Here is a 22,216-nt window from a genome sequence, read left to right on the forward strand (position 1 = left end):
TTGTAGTGGTGGTAGTTGCTTGTGAAAAGATAGGAGGTGGTAAAGGAGTGGTAGAGATTCGTATGGTACTAACTGGTGGTGGTGGAACAGAAGTGGTGGTTTGAGATGTAGGAGGTGGTGGAATGGGAGCAACCGAAACTGGAACAGTAGTTTTCGGTGGAGATGGAGGAGGAGTTGGAATCTTGTCATGAAGTTGTTAAGTAGGAGTTGGAGAACGGGGAGGTGTATTACCTTTTGGTGAACCATGATGCTGAACTTCTTCTTCCTCATCTGCCGATCGCTCCTCATCATGTTCCGAGCTTGAAGGAGAGGGACTTTTGGATTTCCTTGCCATCTTCTTAACTTTTTTCGGAGCCGAAGAGTCAGCCTTTTCAGCCTTTCGCTTTTTAGACTTGACATGCTTAGACGAAGGACCTTCGGTTGCCACTTTCTTGGTATTAGCCCTTTTTTCCTCGGTTGGCTGGCTTCTCCACAACATCTAAAGCAGCTTGCTGTTTAGGAGTCAGTTCTCTTGGTCCTTTGGGAGGAAGCTTTCGGTAGTCAGCCATCACTTTACTTTCGTTTGACACACACCTGTACATCGTTTTAGGTATGGAACCATTGTGAGAGAATTTGGTGGCATCTGAAAAGATTATCTTTTTCGTATGAAAAGTAGCCACAGAGGAGACCAATGCATCCTTCATGACTGGAATCTGTAAAGTGTCAATTGCCCTTTGAGTGACGATGGTCCAGAAGCGACCACAAGAGTTCTCTGAATATCTCGTCGATGTGTTGAGACTTTGCACTAGTTGCGACCAAATAATCGACCCATAATCGAGGTTAATGCCATTGTAGAGACCATAGAGAATGGTCAGAAAAGCCATACTGGTACCATCTGACCCAACAACCCTCTCCGCTAAACCCTTGTTGATAAGAATTAGTAACCCATTCCATTGCGGTGGTAAACACGATTTCTTAAACTTCGTCACTGTGGTAAGAACATTAGTGTACCCCATCTCACAAAGCATTGTAAACAGCTGGGTAGTGGTGACGAAATCAGGAGAGATAACAGAAGCATCGACGACAAGCTTTAACAGGGAACATAATCGCCCTTTCGAAATCGATGCCTTGTGAGAGAAGATTTGAAAATAGATCCTCTCCTTGTTCTTGTCATAGGATGCAGTAGAATAGACTTGGGATAGTAGAGACATTGGAACAGATTCCATCTGCGTGAGTGCGATAACCAGAGGAGAGTACTTGAGACATTTAACAACATGGAGCATGTACGAATCATACAAAAAGGGGTTCAGTTGAATGATCAAGTTCTGATTAGGTTTGATCACAAGCAGTGATGATGAAGCATTTTGATCTTGAACATATGATGATTCCGCCATTGTTAATGTAAGAAAGAAGATGAACAGTTGCAGATCGCCTTGTGTATTTGAGAGAGTTTGAAGAAGGTAAGAGGGTACAATTGGTGTGAGAAACCCTTTATATACCGTTGCCAGGAGAGAGAAAGTATCTTCGTGATGATGATACGATCACTGAAACGTCGCCTGAAAAAGCGCGATGTGACAGGTTGGTTACCCCAGATAGACGTCATCAAGCGTGGGTTTAGGAACTATTCAAATTCACGCGCCCAAAATCTTTTCCAGATATCGTCTTTTCAAATTCACTTTCGCTCCAGATGTTATAAGAACCATTTTCGCGCCAAAAATAAACTTTAAACGAGCCATAAGGAACATCAACCAGAATTTTGGAAAATCACAAAGTATTTTCGTGTAAGAGTGTGCCAAAAATAAAGAAATAAAGCAAAATGTTTATAGGATATGAGTGATGTCTTTAATAAGACATAAAGCAGATGATTCCGGGCAAGAATCTCTTCCTTCAAAGTCAAGAAAGACTTGAAGTGCTTGCGTGGTTCCCCGAGAAAATACGATCGAGTGTTTGTAAAGAAACACCGAAAGGCTTCTTTTAAATAGTAGTCTAAAGGGTGGCTTATCTTCAACCGAACATCGATTCTTAACATCAGACCGAACGTTGGATGAAGTACTTGTGAGACCGATGTGGTCTGTTGAAGAAGTAGGTTGGATATAATTTGTTGTGACTAAAGATGTTATAAAAATCTCAAAAACAAAAACAAACTAGATCTTTTTGGGAAAAAATGCCTTGGTGTAGACAATTTCATAAAAGACCATAAAAATAAAATGAGATTTCGTTAGGTAACAAGTGAGATCTTGAATATTAATATTCACCGTCAATTCATTATTGGTATTGGATTTTGGGTCTCACTTAGCACGTGGTATACGCATCTAAGATCATAAACACAGATTTTGTGTAACCATAAACCTCAGTGGTAATATCTGAGAGTCTCAAGGGTTACCTTGTTGAAACGAAAGTTGATGGAGAATGTAAAGGAGGTGGTTAAGGAATCGAAAGTACCTCTGCTATATAAGCTTGACAGAGCAGTAAACTCTTAACTCATTTGAGAAGAGTAAGGTAGCTCATGACTTGAGTGGATTTATCAGCCTGATTGGGAAGAAACGATAGGTATAAATCGAATCATTAAGGCCTTGCTCCCAGTCTTAGAGGCTTCAGTCTACATGCAGCAGCATGCTTCTAGGGACACTTAACTAGTTCATATCAAAATAATCATACCTGCCCTACCTCCAATTTATGTAGCAATGAGGTACTTGGTACCTAGCAAAGAGAATTAGCAAACAAACAAACCACACAAACAAAACAAACAAAACAAAATAATTAAGAGAAAAATAAAAGAAAAAATCTTTTGGAATTTGGAATTTGCTGAGAAATAATAAAGAAAAATGAAAATAAAAAAAATATTTTTGGATTTTTAAAGTTTTTGAAAAATAATAAAAACTGAAAATATTTTTGGATTTTTGAAGTTTCTGAGAAATAATAAAAACAGAAAAATAAATAAAATGAAATTAATACTAAACATTCTTGAAATAAAAATGGAAGAGAAAATAGAGTAAGAAATAGTTTTAAAAGAGAGTTTACTTACTATACAGCCGAAACCAAACCTTAAAAGAATGAAGCGAAATAAGCCGAGCGTTCGGTTCATTTCGGTTCCCTAAAATTCCGGAGCCGAAATAGACCGAGCATTCGGTTCATTTCGGTTCCCGAAAATTATGGAGCCGAAATAGACCGAGCGTTCGGTTCATTTCGGTTCCCGAAAAATCCGGAAACGAAATAGACCGAGCGTTTTCTCTATTTCGCTTGTCTAATTTTTAGAGTGAAGTTTGAGGGTTCGGTACCGACTCTGCTTCCATCATTCCCAAACCTTGTAAAATTTTATTGAAGCTAGCTTCTGGTAAGGCTTTAGTGAAGATGTCAGCCAGTTGATCAGAGGACTTAACGAAATGTACTTCCACGTTCCCATCTTCTACATGGTCCTTGATGAAATGGTATCTTAGTGCAATATGCTTTGTCTTTGAGTGTTGCACTGGATTGTGACATATTCTTATCGCGCTTTCTGAGTCACAATAGAGAGGTATTTTCTTCATACTCAATCCGTAGTCTCTTAGTTGGCTTTGTATCCATATCACTTGTGAGGTACAGGATGCTGCAGCTATATACTCAGCTTCGGCTGTTGAAAGAGACACACAGGTTTGCTTCTTGGATTGCCAGCTTACAAGTTTACCGTCAAGAAATTGGCATCCTCCAGTTGTGCTCTTTCAGTCCAGACCGCATCCTCCAAGATCGGCGTCAGAAAAGGCTTGAACAAAGAATCCGGATCTAGCAGGGTACCAAAGACCGAGAGAAGAGGTTCGCTTTAGATAACGGAAAATATTTTTCACTGCCACCATATGAGGTTCTCTTGGATTTGCTTGAAACCTGGCACAATAACAAACAGAAAACATAATGTCTGGTCTACTAGCTGTTAGATACATAAGAGACCCTATCATTTGACGATAGAGTGTTACGTCAACGGCAGGTTTTTCCAGAGATGGTGTTAACTTTGTGCCAAACGCCATGGGAACCTTCACCTTCGAATCTCCCGTCATACCGAATTTTGCCAACAAGTTCTTCGTATAGGCCTCCTGGTTGATAAAAATACCTTCTGATCCCTGTCTTATATTCAATCCAAGGAAAAAATTAATTGGACCCATTGCGCTCATTTCAAATTTAGTCTCCACCAACTTCCTAAATTCAGCCGTTAAGCTAGGATTCGTGGAGCTGAAGATGATGTCATCGACATAAATCTGAACTATCATTAGATGTTCGCCTTCTTTCTTTCGGAAGAAAGTTGGGTCAACCGAACCTTGCTTGAATTTCGACATTTTAAGAAAGCGAGTTAAAGTTTCATACCAGGCCCTTGGTGCTTGCTTCAGACCATATACAACTTTATCCAACACATAGCAGTGCTCAGGGTATTTCTCGTTCACGAACCCAGGTGGTTGCTCAACATACACCGTTTCTTCTAGTTCTCCATTTAACAAAGCACATTTCACGTCCATTTGGAAAACTTCGAAGTTTTTATGAGCAGCATATGCCAGAAAGAGTCTAACTGATTCCAACCTTGCTATAGGAGCGAAGGTTTCCTCATAGTCTATCCCTTCTTCTTGGCAATATCCCTTCACCACCAACTGAGCCTTATTGCGTATGACGTTGCCCTCTTTATCCAACTTATTCCTGAAGACCCATTTTAAGCCAACAACTGAAGCATCTTTTGGAGTGGGAATCAGCCTCCAAACTCGATTACGTTTAAACTCATGGAGTTCATCTTGCATTGCTTGTACCCAATCAGCGTGATCAAGTGCAACATTAACCGTCTTGGGTTCGATTTTGGAGACAAACGAATTAAACATACAGAATTCAACATTAGAGAATAATGCAGTTTGTTTCGCTTTCAATTGAGAACGTGTGAGAACTCGCTCAGATGATTCACCAATAATTTGTGCTTTGGGATGATCCTTAGTCCATTTCGTTAGAGGAGGGTAATTAGGGTCATAGGCAGGATCCAACTCTGCATTTACCTCTTCTTCAAGTTCTGATTAATCACCTTCGTCATTTGTATTCTCATTCTCCCCCTCAAATGGCGAAGCGTATCCGTTGTCAGGTTCAGGATTCTCCTCCTCTGTTGGACTATTATTGGTTGGGATTGGAGTTGGATTCTCCCCCTCGACTGGACTATCGGTTGTTTTTGGTACAAATGAACCCTCCCCCTTGAACGTTGAGCTGTTGTTTGGAGGGTCAGTTGACGGTTGACCACCAGTCGGTTTAGGAGGTTCATTTTCCATTTCTTTTGCAGCTTCATCAATTATCTTCTTCAGATTGTCGATTTTGTTGTCTGCTGCTTTCGCCTCTGAGTGTACAACCTTCTCTGGTTCATCAAATAGCCTTATGCACTCTTCAAATAAGTTGGAAATGGGAACCAATACTTGTCCTGATTCAGGAAATATTTCCCCCAAGGCACTTTCGCTTCTTTGAACTTTCTTCATGTAGTTTTCGTCAAAGGTTACATAGTATGTTTCTTCAATATGTTTCGAGTGTTTGTTCAAAACTCTGTATGCCTTTGAAGTGAGTGAATAGCCAAGAAAAATTCCCTCATCGGCTTTGACGTCAAACTTGTTTCGGTTCTCTTTGGAATTGAAAATGAAGCACCTTGAACCGAACACGTGGAAAAACTTAACGTTGGGCTTTTGATTGTTTAGAATCTCATACGGAGTGATGGAGAATCGTTTGTTAAGTAAGGATCGGTTCTGAGTATAGCACGCGGTTGCAACTGCATCGACCCAGAAGTATAGCGGAAGAGAAGCGAAGCTTAGCATGGTTCGGGCTGCCTCACATAAAGAACGGTTTCGTCTTTCAACAATTCCATTTTGTTGTGGTGTATAGGGGGCCGAGAAGTTGTGAGATATCCCCTTTTCAGCCAGAAAATCCTTGAAATCTTTATTCTTGAATTCAAGCCCATTGTCGCTTCTAATATTCCTCACCAGCTTTCGCAGCTGCACTTCCACTTGCTTGATAAATGTCTTCAACTTGGGAGTCGCGTCTGATTTCTGTTTAAGAAAGAAAACCCAGGTGAAGCGTGAAAAATCATCTACTATGACAAGAATGAACTTACTACCACCGAAGCTTTCGATAGCCGAAGGTCCACATAAGTCAATATGCAGAAGTTCAAGAGCTTCAACAATCTTTGTATTGATACGTGTAGGATGGCTCTTTCTGCTTTGTTTGCCCATCTCGCACGCAGCACATAGGTGTTCCTTATCAAACTTGAGAAGAGGAAGGCCTCGAACATGATCACCAAGCACCAACTTATTAATGTCTTTGAAGTTCAGGTGCGATTGGCATCGATGCCATAACCATCTTTCATCAGTGTTCGCCTTCGATAGCAGGCATATTGCTGGTTTTCCTCGAATTGGGTTGAGATTTAAAGGATACATCTCTCCCTTGCGTTCAGACTTCAACATAACTCTTTTGGATTGCATCTCAATTATTTATGATCCCTCGTCATCGAATGAAACCTTCAAACCAGTTCCCACAACCAATTGAGATACACTGATGAGGTTGTGATGCAACCCTTCCACATAAGCCACTTTTCGAATCGTGAAGTCTCCGTTGGTTATCATTCCATATCCTTTGATTGTGCCAAATGAGTTATTTCCATACTTCACACATCCACCATCCTTAAGGGACCGAAACTCTCTTAGCTCTTCCCTTCTTCCTGTCATGTGACGCGAGCAACCACTGTCTATGTACCATTCGTCATCGAACTGCTCGTCACTTATAACCTGCAAATTCAAGCAGATTTAGGAACCCAAAGTCTCTTGGGACCTGGTGAGTCTTTTACAGAAAAAGGAATAGCAGAAGAAATATCAACCAAATAAGTTCTTTTTATTAGAGTGGTTTTGTCTTTTCTTTTGATGGTATACACATTGATTTTGTTTTTATCTTGTTTAAATTGTGGTGTATCAGATGGTGTGTTGTTAGATGGTTTTGGAATATTCTTTTGAATCCTAGGGTTAGCTGACTTTTTCTTATTGTTGATATCAGTATTCGAATCAAGCTTTCCCTTTCCTTTGATGTCCTTCATTAATTTTGGCTTTTGTTGGGAGCAAGAAGGACCGAAACTATACTTTCGGTTGTTAGCCTTGACGTTGTGACCGAAACTTGATCTTCGGTTCTGTGCTCTGGTGTTGGAACCGAAACTGGATGTTCGGTTATGAGCTTTGGAATTGGAACCGAAACTGGATGTTCGGTTCTGAGCTTTGGAATAATAGGAGTTTGGACTAAAACTTTCCTTTCGGTTTGGCTCGTCATTTTTCTTGATGTTTGACTCTTTCTTGGAAGGAACGTAATTGGGGTTCTGAGACTGCCAATACCGTTTTTGCTCATTCAGATTCTTCATGTATCTCTGATTTCTTTCGCGTTTCTGTTCAGCTAACTGCTTTTGAGATTTATGAATATTGAAGCTTGATTTTGGCTTCTCCTTTTGAGTTTCGGTTGTCTTGAAAGGAACATTTGGTGTTTTCATTGGTTCTTTTGGTATCTCTTTTGTTCCACTCGTGCTTGGTTTATCAAAACTCAAGGGTTTGTTGATGGGTTCAGCAACGTATCTACCTTTTACCCTCCACGAGGTTCGCTCCGATAAGCCGATGGTTTCGTCTGCATTATCAATAGGGGCTGACCAAAAGTAATCGTCGCACCCTTCAACATTGTCTGTGTCGACCAAGATTTTCAATTCTGCTGTTTGTTTTTCAGTAACCCCTGTAACAGCATATACCTGATTTGGCACAGTTTGAACTTTCTGATAAACCATTGCTTTCTCTTTGAGTTTCTGTGGCTTGTCCTTTGACAGGCGAGCTTATTCAACCGAGTTTTCAGATATGAGGGGTTTTTCATTCTCGGTTTCGCTCTTCATAAATTCAGAGCAATCAACCACATCTTCTACCGAGATTTTGCTCATCTAACTTTCCTCATCAAATTTAGACGTGTTTTCTATATTCATTTTATGTTCTGAAATTAATTTGGTGTTAGACGAGTCAAATGATTGAATGGTCTCGGACTTAATTTTCAACCTATCATTTTCATCTAAAAGATTTTTGAGCATACACTTATGTTCCTTAGAGTCAATAAAGGTCTCTATCTTGTCTAGTCCGATTTTATAAGTGATGGATGTTTCTTCTGAGGACATTATGGATTCACACTCAGCGATGACCTCATCCTCCTTAAATTCAAGGAAGGGTAAGATCATCTTGTGTATCTTTTTCCCTATTTCACAATTTAAATGCAACTGAGTAATATTCGTATATAAGCGTTTAGCAATTAAGCAAAAAATATTCCGTTGTTTCAAAAACTTTAAATTGTCTCGTTGCAAATAAATAATCTCATCCCAAGCCCTATTTAACTCTGTATCCTTCAGCTCAATCCACATCCTTCTCTCCTCACTCTTCGAAGACACCCTGCTGAGTTGGTCAGTTAGGTTAGAGTTCGCTAAGCGAGTTTGCATGAGACTACCACTTAAGTTAGAAAATTTAAATTTTAGTTCATTTAATTCTTCCTCATAATTCGTTACCGGAACTTTAAGTGATTCAAGGATGGATTGTACCTTTTTGATCAGCCGATCACAGTCGTTGATCTTCTCACTTACGGGCTTGGCTGCAAAGCACTTGTCCTCAGTCAGGTTCTGCTCCTTAAGCTCACTTTCGGTTGGTCTTCCAGTTGTAACCATCAAGCATTTTCCAGCCGAACCAGTCTCTCTCGCCACATAAGCTCTTCCATGTGTGGGTTTTCTCACTTCTTCATCCTCAGAATCGGTTGACCAGACTTCAACGCCACCAAACTCATCTTCATCCACATTTTCCTGCACAATCAAGGCATTCATTGAACTGTTAGTAGCCTTCTTTTTCTTGATTTCTTCCAACTTTCGCATGTAATACGCCTCATCATCTTCACCGTCCCTTTTCTCAACCATCTTCCTCAACATGAAATCTTTGGCAAAGTGGTTCTTTCCATGACAGTAATTGCAGTCGAATCGAGAGTCTCCTGCAAGCTTGCTTTCCTTCCTGTCGTCATCCTTTTGAGAAGTATTCTTTGTTTCTTCTTTCACTTTCTCAGAACTGTAACTTCCATGCCAGTTTCTGTTCTTATTGACAGGGAACTTCTTTCGTGCAAACTTCTTTGGGTTGGTGACCATCATTGCATATTCTTCGCCTGTAAGGTCACACTTAGACATATCTGAATCCTCCTCTTCTTCTGCAACACTTTTTCCTTTTGAGACAAGGGCCAGCGATCCCACACCCAAAACTATCTTCGCCTCCTTGGTTACCACACTTTCATGGGATTTAAGTATACCCACCAGTTTCGCTAGCGAGTATGATTTAAATTGTTCGTGAGCTTTCACTGTTGAAACCACTGCCATCCATTCTGGTGTTAAACCATTCATGAAGGTTACTTTTTGCTCGATCAATTTTCTTTCAATACCATGCTTGATCATCTTGCTAAGGAGATGATTGAAGCGATCGAAGGTTTGTATCAGTTTCTCTTCTGGTTTCTGTTCGAAAACTCCAAATTCTGAGAGCAACAAGGTTTGAATTGAGTGTTCTAGATCCTCATCGGTTGAGTAGAGTTCTTTCAACCTATCCTAGATTTCTTTAGCCATCGTGCATGAACCAACTAACCGAAAAGTGTCAGATTGCAGTGCGAATCTGATCATTCTCATGGCTTTCACATTACATAGGACCTTGTCCTTTTCATCCTGTGGCATCTTATCTACGTCCGCCACAAGCTGATTATATTCTTTTTGAGTATTCACTGTCCTGTTCGTTCCAGAGTGAACAAACGGCCCAAGCATGATAGCTTCCCAGATAAGATAACCATTATCTTCAGATCCAACTACGTAATCTTCAAAGTGATGCGCCCACACTTCATAGTCTTGAGTGTAAAGAACGGGAACCCTTGTAGTGGATCCAATGCTGTTGGAGATGTTGATGGGATTAGTTTGAGAATCTTCGTGAGACATGGTGAGCCTTTCCTTAGAACTGCTAGAATCAGACTTGTAAACTTGAGATTAGGGTTTTATCAAACACACGAGTTACCGTCGACAGGAAGAAGACGACTTCTTTATATTCGATAAAAGCGGAAACCCTAAAGAACTCTTCACACAGAAGGAATGTGTATTGATCACACAGTCTCCTGCTCTGATACCAATTGTTAGAACAAAGTTCTAGTAGGCTCGATAGATTCTAAGCAGAAAAACAATAAATGACGTAATGAAGAACACAAGAATGATTTAAATGATGTCGAATGATTAAGCTTTAACACCTTAGAAGAGCTCGATTAAGAACTTCGACTGTAGAGGTGTTTAGGGTTACAAAGCAATAATAATAATAATCATGACCGTGTCTAAGGCATACATGCATGCACTATTTATAGCTTAACCCTAATTAATAATCACGGATGGACAGGCCCAGTCCGGATATACAAAACTAAGCCCATGACGCAACATAAAATACCCAACAGTACACCAAACCCTATACAGATAATGTCTCCAGATCTTAAGGGCAAACACCACAACCCCCAACTCCAAATCATGTGTGGGGTAGTTCGCCTCATGAGGCTTCAGCTGCCTCAAAGCGTATGCAATCACGTGCCCCCTCTGCATAAGAACCGCTCCCAAACCTGAAATAGAAGGCATCACAATAAACCACAAAGTCATCCACAAAGTCTCTGCCTCAGAGTCCTAAAAGCCAACTGCTGATCAGGCCCCCACTGAAAACTCATGTTCTTCTTTGTCAAACAAGTCAAGGGCACTGCGATCTAGGAGAAATCCTGGATAAATCTCTGGTAGTACCCTGCGAGATCTTAGAAACTCTGAATCTCAGATGCGTTCCTCGGAACCTCCCATCGCATCACGACCTTGATCTTGGCCGAATCTACTAATATACCCTTCTGATTGACGATGTGCCCCAAAAATTACACCTCGCGCAACCAGAACTCACACTTGGAGAATGTGGCATAAAGCCTCTCCTTCCTTAGGGTCTCAAGTACCTCTTGCAAGTGCTCCTCATGCTGCTCCCTAGTCTTAGAGTAGACCAGGATATCATTGATGAATAGAATCACAAACCAATCCAACATCGGCCTACAAACCTGGTTCATGAGATCCATGAACGTTGTTGATGGATTGGAAAGCCTGAATGGCATCATCACAAACTCGTAATGATCATAACGAGTTCTGAAGGCTGTCTTCTACACATCATCCTCCTTGGCCCTCATTTGATGGTACCCCGATCAGAAATCAATCTTGGAGAACCAAGATGCACCCTGAAGCTGGTCGAACAAATCGTCAATCCTCGAGAGTGGGTAACGGTAAATCCTCAGGAAACACATCAGGGAAATTTATAATAATGGGCACCCCACTCAAATATGTCGTCTCGTCAACTCGAGTGTTCGCAACATAAGCTATATACCCAGAACCACCCTGCTGCAAGTATCTCCTAGCCCTCGCAGTTGAACAGAGAGCTAGCCCATGCGAAGCTCTCTTGCTAGTAATGACAAGTTCTCCTCCACTTGGGGTTCTAACTCTCACCAACTGGTTCTAGCAATCAATCTTGGCCCCATTGGGGCCCATTGAATCCATCCCGATGATAACCTTCGACCCTCTCAATGGAATCGACCCCAAATTGATAGAGAACCTCTCATTAAACAGATTCAGGACACACTCGCGGAAAACCCTCGAAGCACCCACAGTACGGTCATCTGCAATCTCTACTTCTATAGGGGGATCCAAAATCCCGGGAGCGTCGCAAAACTTCTTGCTGAGTGCAAGAGATACAAATGATTGGGTAGCCCCTGAATCAAACAACACATGGGCAGTTATACCATTGACCAAAAAGGTCCCTATACATAATCAAGCATAAATATGAGTATGAAATAAAGAAAGAAATAAAAGGTCGAGATAAGATACAAACCCTTAACCACATCTAGTGTTGTTTGGCCCTCATCGGTGGTTAACTGAAATGCCCTGCTCTTTACTACAGGGGGTCCCCGCCTTGCCTTGTCAGCCATTAGTAATACTCAATGTGGCTGGCATAGGCGCTGCCACAACTCCCCTATCAATGTCGGGAAATCATCCTTTTTATGGCCGGTCTGATTGCAATGGAAGTAAATCAGTGTGCTCTGAGGGCAATCCCTACTCATATGACTAGTCCACCCACACCTGCAACAACGCAAACCCGCTGAGCGACACGCCTCACTATGCTGCTGGCCACACTTACTGCAGTGGCCCCGACCCTGATGGCCCCTAGAATGCGAATCAGAAACCTTGGGCTTCTAGCTCTGGCCTACCACATTCTGCACCTGCTCCAGCTTGCGCTTCGTCCGAAGCTCCAGCTCAATCTCCTGCTCATAGGCCCTCTCAATCATATCATTTAGGGTCTTGCACCCTCAAAAGCTCACAAACTCCCAGATGTCACTCTCAACATGTCATGATACCTCGTATTCTTCATCTCCTCATCCGCAGCGTACCGCGGATCAAATAGAGCCCTCTCTCGAAACTTGGTGGTGATCTCCGCCACAGTCTCGGTGGCCTGGCGAAGGTCTTGGAACTCCCTCGCCAGCTGCTTCACCTCGATAGCCAGTGCAAACTCCCTCTGTAATCTATGAACAAAGTCCTCCCAGGTCATCACTGCCATTGCCGCTGTCTTAATAGCTCGGGTAACCTTTTCCCACCAATCTCATGCTCTGTCCTTCAACAACCAGGATGCGAATCCCACATTTGCTCCCTCAGGGGAAAAGCTCGTCCGCTGAGTATTCTCCATGTCATCGATCCAGAGACGGCTAGCAATGGGGTCCTTAGCCCCAAAGAACTCAGGAGCTCCATAGGCCTTGAACTCTCGGAATGAGGGAGCTCGACCTCCAATCTGAACTGCAAAAATCTCGGCTCGAAAATTCCTAAGCCTCTCATTCATAGGCTCCATAATACCCTCCTTGATGGTACCAAACAACATAGGGGTAGCATCCAGGATACCGCGAGTAACCTCAGCCGAAATGAACTCGCGCAGACGCTCATTAATTGGTTCTGTGCCTGAGCCAGAACCTAATCCAGAACCAGAACCATAACCTCCTCGAGTGATAATCACCATCCTCCAAACTGAAACACAACATCAAACAATCAACAAAGGAATCGAGGGGACTCCTTCATATAGGCCCACTTAGAGTTTCCAGATCTACACCTGTCTTAGGTATAGTTCTTGTGCTTCTAGTAGTACGGGCCCAATACTACCTTTCACACCTACCTGTACCTTCCTCAAGGTCAGTCCTGATTCCTCTAAGTCACCACACTAAAACCATAAACTAACCCCATGCCATACGACAAACATATCCTAGACTCCCTTAGGAATCCTCAACTCTCACTAATCGCAATAACAAGAACCTCAATCAACATTGCTGGTTGCCCTATGCATGCAAGTTATACACAAATAAGATCGCATAGTCTGCCAAATGATGATTCTATCCTAAGTCCACAACCAAACAAGGAATAGGAAATAAGGCCAAATCAATCATTCTGTGGCTATACAATCCTAATCATATACAACTTTGAAAGAATACACATAGCAATTAACTGAGCTGATATCAATTCCAAATAATACATAGCATCAAGTTCCACTAGGCTATAAGGCATCACGCAAATCAGACAATTCTATCATATGATTCTTGAAGGTATCCTTAGCCCTACTCTAGTATACAGTTCTCGTATCAAACATACTATTCATAAAACATAAGTTGGGTAATTTAGGAAACACTTACTTGCGCTCGGCCGATCGCACGAATCGCACCCCCATTTTTCTTAAATAAAGTCTTTTTTAAAGTTTAAATTCATTCTTATTTAAGAAAACTATCATTTCCTCAGTTTGAGTTCTGACACACCCGAAAGTGTGTCCGAATCCCTCAAACCAAGGCTCTGATACCAACTTGTAATGACCCAAAAATAATACTAAAATTTTTCGTTTAAAAACCATAAATTTTCATTCATTGATTATATCAAAAGCCATCACTCATTACAATATTCCAAAACATCAGAGTACAAATACATTAAGTGCGGAAATCATGTGGGGAGGATGCTGTGCCATCACGTCGGACCCTTCCCTTTTGAACTGGAAGTACCTAAAACCATAAACATAAACTGTAAGCATAAAGCTTAATGAGCTTCCCAAATTAACATATACAACACACATATCATATAATAGCATGTGGCTGTGTCAGGTCCGTATCAACCCCCGGGTCCGTATGAACCCAAAATACAACATATAGCTATGTCGGGTCCGAATCAACCCCCGGGTCCATATCAACCTTGAGTTCGTAATGACTCCGAGCCCATATATCTCAATGCATAAGTCATACAAGCACAACAAACATAATCATACGATAACATACAATTCTACTCATACATTACAGTGGGTCGGCCTTGGTGCCTTCGGCCCACTTAAGGTGGTCAGTAGACTCATCTCACAGACAGGCAAAAAGCTGACTGGACGCACTGCTCTGAAGACCAAGTTTATGACCAAAAAGGAAACAACTTGAGCAAAAAGCTAGATCTATGGGATTTCTACATCAAGGTTGAAACTATTTACCTCCACAAGGTGCACAAGGGGGACAAGATGCTGGATCTAAAGTCTTGAATGAAACACCACCACCTCAATCCTATTCCTTCTACTACAAAAGCTCCAAATGGCACCAAAAATGGCTCAACACGCTTCAAAATGCACAAACACTCTTTAGGGTTTCAAAATGAGGAAGGAGGCTAAAAATAAGAAGGTGCATGAGGCCATAAATGCGTTTAAATTGGGTTACAACCCTAAAATTTAGGGTTTGCACCCTGGCTTCGTACGCCCTGCGTACCAGCGTACGCACTACATTCTAAGGTGATCCGGAGTAAGCTTAGCGTACGAGGGTGTACCCCTCGCATACTCCAACAACTCCGAAATTACGAAATTTCCACCGGGGACAAAATTGCAATTAGAGCATAACTCAAGGGTTAAAACGAATACCTAAAAAATAGATGTTACATTACCTTAATTAAATGTGAAATGCATTAATTAAAAGAAATATTACTATAATAAAATTTTAAATGCATTAATAATCTCCTTAATAAATGTATTTGTATTTAATTATGGTAATATTTTTCAGAGTTAACACTTCTTATATGTGTCTTTAGGGCACATATTAGAAAAGGGTAGTAATATGTCTGATCCTTTTGATGCATCCACTTATTTTTAAAGCAAGTTTACAATTATGCCATTCATTCATTTATATTTAGAGTGTAATTAAATTATTTAAAGGCAACATTGTTTTTTAGTAAACTCTTCCAAACCAAAAACAATGCACACGTGGCTGCAATTCTTCTCCAACCTGTAATCTTAGCCAACAAACGATAAGTGATGTTTAATTCTTTTTGCCGGTAATCTTTAGCCTACAACTCCTTCTTCCTTCCTCGTCTGTTCAAGTTTCTGGTCGTCCCATTCAACCACAATCTCCAACAGAGTCCTTTTTTTTCTTTCTTTTTGTTCCTCTAAGCGTGTCACCTGAATGAATTATTGTTAGGAATTTATGGTTTCAAACGAGTACTCAGTAAGCTTAGTTGAATCGATAAGAACATTGGATTTAACAAAGTATTAGATGAGGGACTAAAAACCTAAATACTCGGAAAAAAGATGTCAAATAGAGCCAAGGAGATGCATCTGCAAGCACAAAGAACAGATTATGAACAACACTGGTGTAGGGTGTTATATCCTTTTTATCTCTTTCATTTATAATATTGGTGTGGTGTGTATACACAGTTCCATCTCCTCAAGATACCCTCCCATCTTCTCTCGATAAAAGCCACAAGCATCATTAGAACTTCCAGAAAAATACCCATCTCCGATCAATTCCACTCTGGGACTAAGCTCGCTCTAAAAGGCCCTCCCACCACCGCCCCTCCATCGTTTTCAATAATCCCTCCTACACCAGTTGATAGAAAGCACTAGATTAGAAGCCTTACTTGTCACCGATGATGAAATTAAGGTCAAAGAATTCCTGAACTAATCAAATATTGAACTCTTCTAGATCGAATCTTGAAACCTTAAAACTCCATCGACCAACAAATCTGATTTTGAAGGTTGGTTATGATTTTGGTACTTGTAGGTTGTTTTCTTGAAGACGACATCGTCGATTTTGCTGGTGGTTTGTTAAATGCTTTTACATCTGGTTTTATTTTTCAAGTGACCAAAGAGGGAACGGTTTCCGACGACGGTATGGGTTAAAGGTCTCCCATTGACTTTAGAAATGTCGAGGAAACTGGGAAGATAAAGGGGTTATTCTTTTAATTATTACAAATGATTACTCTGAGGGGCATAATTGTCCATCGACTTTAGAAATATGTGGATGAATCAAAAAGTAATGTGGAATTATCATCTCCTATTAGAAAATCCCATATTTTAAAATAATTAGAGTCAATGTGGTGTGGTTCACTTGTTTGAGATTTTAACCTATAAAAATAATTTGTACGTTAGGATGTTCGGTATGGGCATGTCACACTCCATTGGAACATCAACTCACCCCTCCATGCCAAAAAAGATAGGGTATTCACTTGGTCATGCAAAAGAAAACTCGTGTGACAACACGTGGCTTCAACAACACATCTCCACGTCTAAAAACCGCCACATCATCACCTTTTTGCACGTCGTGATGTGCAACTACCTCAACATGACACCCGCGGTGTGGTGAGTATGTTGTACATATTTATCCAAATAAAAATATTTTAGTTGAGCTTTTTAAATTGTCGTTTTCGTTTTATCATTTTAAAAATTTATATTACTAAAACTTCATTCTTCAAGTTTTCGTTTTATCGTTTTAAAAATTTATATCTCTAAAATTTAATTCTTCAAGTTTTGATTTGTTATGAGTTTTTGTTATTTTATTTTATTTATTTATTTATTTTTGAATCGTAATATCTTCTTTTCATAAGATGAATCTATACCTAAACTTGCAAATTTTGTAAAACTTATAAAAAACATCCAAAGTTGTACGTATCTTTGATTTTTTATTTTAATATTCATTCCTAACCGGTCTAAGATGACTTTTGCACCTATAATTTGTTTTAATATTTTAATATTTTCTTTTATATTATTATTAAGACAAAATTATGTAAATGATACAAATGTTTATAAAAAGTCACTACTTCAGTTTTTATTATAATTACGATAATGGTTTTGATGGTTATAATCTTTTATTATTTTTACGACAGTGGTTACGATGATTATAATCTCGTCTTGCATGAGTGACTTCTTTTATTCTTTATTATTTTTACGACAATTGTTTCGATGGTTATAGTTTTTTTATATGGGTGATTTCTTTCAAAGGGCTTCTAGTCCAGCGGTATCCGGTATTGCCTTATCTCCTTGAGGTTGAAGGTTCAAGTCTCGTCGCGGACATAAGTGGATTTAAGGTGTAGTTTAGGAGTAGGTTAGATTTACCGTTTAAAAAAAAAAACATATAAAATAAATTTGTAATTTTTTTAACTAAGTGCAATTAAAAAATATAAAAAAAATAATAAACCCCAAGACCCCTTTCTTTCCATCCTTAGTCACGTTGACACCATCTCATGCCTATACCTCACCGGCCCCCTTATTCCATCCAAACTCCCGTTGGCCAAGAACTGCCATCGCTCACCACCTTCGGGACGTTCCTCGATCCCCGCTTACTTTTCTTTCTCCTTTATTTTTTCCTCTGCCTTTGCCTCATCAAAGAGGAGACTTCATTGCAGAGGCGGAGCTGAAAAGTGCGCAAAAGTTCAGATGATTAAGGGGTGTTGGCTACAAAATATACACATACACATACAAAAGATGGCAATCCTCTGTTCTTCTTTTTCTTTCTTTGATCAGACCTGCAAATCGGATTTGAAGAAAAAGGGGTGGTCTGGAGGATGAAAAGGAGGAGAGCACACGAATACACTTGCAGACTTGAAATCAGCATCTTTTAAGAAAACGGAGAACATAGATGTTTCTATTTTCTTCCCTGTATTAATCGACTAAGTAAGACAAAGCACATACAGAACCAATGAGATAGAGACATGCAAACAAAGGCTTTCAATGTTCTTAAATTTCACCAAAAAAAATCGTTTTTAATCTATATTTATGGTGTATGCAGGGTGTTAGAACGGTATGGTTTAGCCATATCACGTTTTTTGTGAACTCCGTTTGTCATATATGGGGAAACCAGGCTTGGAATACCGGTGATCTCTCCAAAAACAACTGGTACGTTTATAAATATTTGAATAATCAATAATAGCAAAATTCTATCATAAATGTTTGTCCAAATATTATGAAGGTGGGTAGGAGTGCTTGCCTTTGGGGAAGGATGGCATAACAATCATCATGCATTTGAGTATTCAGCTCGACATGGATTGGAGTGGTGGCAAATTGATTTTACTTGGTACATTATACAGTTTCTTGAAACCGTAGGGTTGGCAACCAACATCAAAGTGCCGACTGATGCCCAAAAACGTAAAAAGTCATTTGTCATTTCTGATAATACATATAAATGATTGATCCTTATGTGTATAACATAAAGGAAAGGATACATTTAAATAAAATAAACGTCGATATATGATTAAGCCTATGCGGATTAATGTATAATTTAGGGATTTGTTTATTATTGCAAGTCTTTTGGTCAATATAAAATTCCCTAATTTATGTTTCTTTCATTTTGGTTGCAAATAAATCTATAAGTTGAATGCCTCTATATTCTTTAATTTTGACATATTTCATTTGTATTGTTTCTTTTATTAAATAAATACATTTAAAAATTGATTAAATTTTCCATTTCAAAAATAAAATAAAAAACTAACATAGAATTTCCACAATATCTGTTATAGAAATTAATCTAAAGCATATGAACATGAAAAACAAACAGACGGAGGTATTACCCAAAACTCTAAATTTGAAAAATGGAAAAACACAACCCATATAAAAAAAATTCAAACAAATAATTCGTTTAAAAACTGCATTCAATTTGTAATTCAAACAACGCATCCAACATGAATCAATGGCACAATATAATTCTCTAAAAAAATTACAAGCATTCATGATTAGAAATACCCATGAGTAGTCTATACAGTTGAATCATTAAAATTACAAACACTGTGGATTAGAAAATGCGTACCTTTTGTTGCATATCCCACGTAGTCTCAATTAATTATTTAAATCAAAACCACATCGATGCATCCCATGAAGACGATAACTATTAGTTTAAAAATGTTCGTAACACATACGACAAAACAAAAATTAAAGCATGTAATAATAGTACAAGAAAGCTTCTCTAGGAATTTGTTAGGGTTTTCCATTTTTTATGAGGATCCTTTCTTATTTGAACATGTTTAGGGTAAGGTGACCAATACACGAGTTTGGTCTTCTTCTCCAAGACCTCCCTCAGCATGATCCTACAAAAATGATTATTGTTTCTGAACCGGACGTTTGTCTATGCAAATACGTGCTTGGGATGGCAAATCTCAAAGAATGCATAAAAAAAGGGGGATCGTTCCCACATGCATTCATCTCGTCCCGTTTGAAACGAGAGTTGTTTGACGTTCCTAGCAAGAGGAAACATGAGCCTTTTTCTTAGATCATCCATGTCGATGTCCAATGGTAACTCCTCCTCCTCCTCCTCGAGGTAATTGTGGTGTGCTTGAGAGACGATACTGGAAATAAGAGACTAGGCAATGTGTTGCCGCTGAAGTCGAACAAAAGTAATTTTGGAGCATGTACTTGTATGTCGATTAGGTTGCTTTGGCACGACTTCAAGCATAGTGTAACACCCTGTTTCGAGTCGTTCCATAGTTCGGGGACGTGACCCAAAGATCAATTATCATAAGGCTTCGGGCCTTGGGGAAGGAAAGGTATAAACCCATTTGGATGTCGGTAATGTAGATTATGTGATCCAAGAGTTTGGTTTGTGCTTTGGAGCCCAATGGTATAATGGAAAAAGGGGTGTTTCAGACATCTTTTATGAATTAAGAATTTTATTTCGATGTGTTTTAAGTTAAAATAATTAGATAGGGCTGTAGAGCTCCTCAATAGCTTTATGAGGATATAAAGAGCGTCGAAATCGGAGTTGAAACGAAGAAGTTATGACCGTTTGAATTAGGACGGTTTCGGGTTAAGCCGCGTAAGCTGGGCGTACTAGGGTATCCCTGAGTACGCTGGGCGTACCACGAGTATGTCAGGCATACGCAATCAGTGCTCAAACCCTATTTTCGTGGTTTGAGCCCTATTTAAGCTCCTTAAATTCCCTAAACCCATTCCATTCTTAGCCTCCACCTCTCCAACACCCTCCCTTGAAACCCTAACCCTAGTTTGAGCCTTGTGAGCAAAAAGAAGGTGCGTTAAGTGCTTTGGAGTGTTCTTGGTGCATCTTGGAGAAGAAATAACTTATTGGAGACGTGTTGGTTGCATTGAAGCTTGTAGATCCAGACTTTGTTCACCTTGATCTTTCTTCTAGAGATATAAAGCTTGAATCTTGATGATGCATTTGTTAGATCTAGTTAGTTTTGGGTGTTATGAGCTTTTGGTCACTTTAGTGCATACGGTTTAGATCTTGAAAGTTTATGACCTTGTTATGGACAAAGTTGGACACTTTATCCATCTAAACAACATATTCATTCAGATATGAAGGTTGGAGACTTAGGCTTAATGGATTAAGTTGAAAAAGATGCACTTTTGGTCCCTTGGAGACTTAAAGACTAGATCTTGGTTGTTTGGACCATTCTAATGGATAAAGTTGGAAACTTTATCCATTATGGAGTTATGAGGAAGCATAAAAATGTGATCTTGGGCCTCCTATCCCTTCCAAGCAAGAGTTAAGATGTCTTAAAGGATAAATAAGTTAGGGTTCTAGCTTTTGGACCTTTTCTAACCATGGAAAGTCATAAAGGTTGAAACTTTATGACTTAAGTCGATTTTTTGAGATTAGATCTGCGTTTGGATGTTTTGGTCTTAAGCATTAAGACCTAAAATAAGAAATGGTCACAAAGGGGGTACGTTGGGCGTACATATACATACGCTCTTCGTAATGCATATCTTCCCGATTTCATGTTGTGGCTAGTTGTACCTTAAGCATCAATGAGTAATACGCGGGGCGTACGAGTCTGGTTCTCTTTTTGGGACTTTTGGGCCGTGGGTCTTTTGGAAGTTGGGCCATGAGTTGTTGGGTCAAATATAGGAAGGGTAAAATGGTGTTTTACCCATTGTAATGATAGATAATAAATTGGACCTTGGATTATGGGGAATTATCTTAAGTATTGACTAGAGATAATTTGGTTATGTTCAGTATGAGGAACCCGGTAGCAGCAGCGCACGTGTTTCGGTTATCTCGGTTTGAGGTGAGTCTCCTCCTAGTGTTTGGCGGGTCGAAGGCACTAATGCCGGACCATGGATTACTGTTATTTGTATTCTAGTTGTCTGTGTGACTCTTGCATGTGGTTTATGTGTTGTATGTATATCGGGCGAGGACCGATGCGAGGCGGGGCCTGATGAATGTATTGGGAAGGACCCATCGCATGTTACTGACAAATCTGTATCGGGCGGAACCTGATGAATACCGGGGGAGGCCCGATGGATGTATGTATGTATGGTATGTGGTATTTTGTGGAACTCACTAAGCTTTGTGCTTACCGTTTTATGGTTATGGTTTCGTGTACTTCTGGTTCGAAAGGGAAAGGCCCGACTTGATCGCAACGCATCTGTTAACCTAACCATGAACGGTCATGTTAAATGTGACAAAAATCATAAACGAGACGTTATCTCGTCAGGACTTTGGCTAAGGCCCGGTCTTGGCCAAGGCAGTCTAGCACCGGGGTGGCAGTTTGTTTCCCTCCACGAGGGACGAATATCCCCCGCGATCTTCTCATTCACTCATAACTAATCAGGGCGTGACATAAATCTTAGGTGACTCCCATAATTGAGCGTCACCAGACAGTTAGTTAACATGGGCGTGATCCTCCCAGTCAGAGGATGCCACGTCTCACGCTCATCGTACGAGGTTCCCACGATCCGTTAGGAGCAGGTATAAAAGGATCTCTTCCGCCCCAAGGAAGGGATCCATATTCTCTCTCACGACTATTACCCTAAAATTACCTCTCTCAGAAAACTAACTTGATCGTTGGAGCGATGTACCGGGAGAACACCCGTACGTCCTTTAACGATCCTTTTCTGTGTTGTGTTCTCAGGAAAAC

General features: G+C 40.1%; 1 pseudogene across 1 annotated transcript in view; it reads left to right on the plus strand.

Moving 5' to 3' along the window:
- The window catches only part of LOC145117629 (delta-9 acyl-lipid desaturase 1-like), an 89,848-nt pseudogene extending 71,241 nt beyond the window's left edge, over window positions 1-18,607 (plus strand). Inside the window, exons 4-5 of the transcript XR_013712724.1 lie at window positions 18,136-18,242; window positions 18,316-18,607. The product of XR_013712724.1 is annotated as a delta-9 acyl-lipid desaturase 1-like (transcript). The remainder of the gene's footprint in view (window positions 1-18,135; window positions 18,243-18,315) is intronic.
- Window positions 18,608-22,216: the final 3,609 nt, after the last annotated feature.

This window comes from Lactuca virosa, chromosome 5 (genome assembly GCF_052849685.1).
Source record: "Lactuca virosa cultivar CGN04683 chromosome 5, Lactuca_virosa_CGN04683_v6, whole genome shotgun sequence".
In the NCBI taxonomy this organism is placed as follows: domain Eukaryota; kingdom Viridiplantae; phylum Streptophyta; class Magnoliopsida; order Asterales; family Asteraceae; genus Lactuca; species Lactuca virosa.